This window comes from Falco punctatus, assembly GCF_963210335.1.
Source record: "Falco punctatus genome assembly, chromosome: 3".
NCBI classification, from domain to species: domain Eukaryota; kingdom Metazoa; phylum Chordata; class Aves; order Falconiformes; family Falconidae; genus Falco; species Falco punctatus.
Genome location: NC_137582.1, coordinates 38,685,379 through 38,687,958, shown reverse-complemented (window position 1 = coordinate 38,687,958; position 2,580 = coordinate 38,685,379).

Sequence of the window (2,580 nt, the reverse complement as noted above, 5' to 3'; positions counted from 1 at the left end):
AGCTAGAAGCTAGAAATGGGAAAGATTCAACTAGTACAGTCCTCACTCATCCAGAATTGTTCCCTACAGTGCATTAGATGAAGTTTTTTTCCAGCTTAGTTTTAAATTACTCTAGCAATGGGTCTCCTGCAACCTTCCTTGAGAGGATGTTTTACAGGGTATTAAATCTTACTGTTAGAAGATTGTTCTGTGATCTTCAGCCTACACGTTCCTTCTCATTTAAGGTAAGAGTTCTGCAAGTAAAGATAAAGAGTGGAGAGCAGAAGTTGATATTTGTCAAGATGAGTCAACTTTCTTTTACAGAATCTCCTCTACGAAAGCCCAGATGTCCTTGAAAATTAAAGCCTATATATTATACTGTATTCTGGATGCCTTGTATTCCCAAACTTCACAAATTATTGTAATTTCTTCTGGAAGGTAGACTTTAAATATATCTGATACCATATAATAATCTCAGCAACAAAGAAAAACATCACCACACGCTACTAACACTTCTTTCTACCTCCTCCCCTTGATACCATATAAATTATACGAGTGAAATATTTGCTGCATAGCAAATGGTCAGTGACAAAACGTTCAATGATTTGAACAGACTCGGAATTTTATCTACAGTATTCAATTGTGGGTCTAAAATGCAGATCTCCAAAGTTTTGTAACTTCAAGTAGAGGCATTATTTTCATTGTCATAATTTTATATCTTGTATTATAATCAATTATTCCTTTGCCACCTAGAACACAGCAGAATAACTGGAGATTAAAATGCCTCTAAAATACCTATGTCATCTTAAAAGCTTGATATTAACTAGAAGTGTTTGTATTTTGCCATTTATCTTGACACACAGTCAAGCACATTCAAAACACAGGCTTTGCACGACTGTACATGTAAATTTATCTATCTATTTATTTATTTATTAAATTAGTGTAACAAGATTAAGCCAAAAATCCATCCTAACTAAAATACTCATAAAGAATAGTTCTCATACACAAATGAACACTCAGTGGTGACTGGCTCGTGTAACAGATAATGTTTAATGAATAAAGTATATAGAAAGGTAGCAGATTGTGGGGTGATATAAAAAGATACCACTGAAAATGACAACAGACCTTGCCAAGAAAGCAGTTAACATAACTAAGTGGTAGGCTACTTGCATTACAAATGTTACTTTTAATATAACTATAGACTGAGAACTCTGGGAAGAAGATGATGAATCCCATTTCCCTTTTCATATTTAAGCTGTTTAAAGAACCTTAAAACAAGTCAGCTAACTTAGAATAACTGTGATAAAATACTGTAGGACTTCCATAAATCATACAAAGACAGACATTCTCAAGTAAAGCTAATGTGTTTTCCTTTGTAGTAGTCCCATTCCTGTTGTACCCAATGGAAAGGACTTCTTGAGAAATTTGTCTGGTCAGTTGAGAAGTAAAACGCTTTTTTTTCCTAGGTCAATACTATTAAAATATGTTTCAGCAAGGTTACCATGGTAGGAATAGATACCATGTTTTAGCGGCCCAGAATGCTATTGTTTATCAAGGTTCTCTGGGAAGTTCAATAAATAGTGGGATATCAAACAGTGGTAAGTAAACCATAGAAACCATAGTAGTCTTTTTTTTTTTTTTTTTTTTTTTTTTAGTTCTTAGTGGCATGGTACTAAGGCAAATATAAAACAAAATATATTAAAGCAAAGAAAATATTTACATAAATAATAAGACCTCCCCACAAATAAAAATTAAGAATAAAAAAAAAAAACACCACAAAGGCAACCTAGGATCTGAATAATATACGACCACAGTTGTAACTCTGCAGATACCTTATGGGCAGGAAAGGTCTTAGGGTGGTGTTTCAAAAACAGGCAGAGATGAAATGAATGGGATTTTGCAAGAAAGCCAGTTCAACACTGTAGGAACCATTAAAATAAAAATTAGATTGCCTGCTGGCTTGCAGTCTGATGGGGAAAGTCCCTCAATAGTGGATGATTTGTAAGCACACATTCTTATTTCAAACAGTAGGTTGCCTGCTCCCTGCTGTTTGAATGAGTTTAATATTCATAGACACATCTACAAGCTATTTACAAGCTATTTACTCTGACCAAAGTAAGAGGTTTTGTTGTTTAGTGCTCCTGTACCACGTGATGCGACTGCTTTGTGCTGTGAACCCTTCTTTCACAACTCACTATTTTCAGGACTTGAGCACTAGCAGTTCAGGTTGGTATTTTGATTGAACAGCATCTTCCCAAAGAAAATCAGAGAACTCGGAGTGGTGGGATTTGGGCCTTCTGGGACCCTTTTTTCCAATCCCTACAGATCCTTGGGTGACTGGTATTTGCAGGAACTTTGCATAGTTTTCTTACAAAGAGAGATATAGCATTGCTGCCTATAGTATTTTTAGATTCTCATGTCAAATTTGTGAGAGCAGGGGTCTTCAAACTGATGATCTGGCCCAAAATCAGCGTGGGTAAAAACATTCTGCCTTCTTAAACTCCCCACTTGTTTCCACAGAGAAAGGGTGTTCTTAATTTCCTGTCCAAAACCATGTTGTCCAGCATTGCTGCAGAGCATTAAACAGCTGCTCTGTCTTTC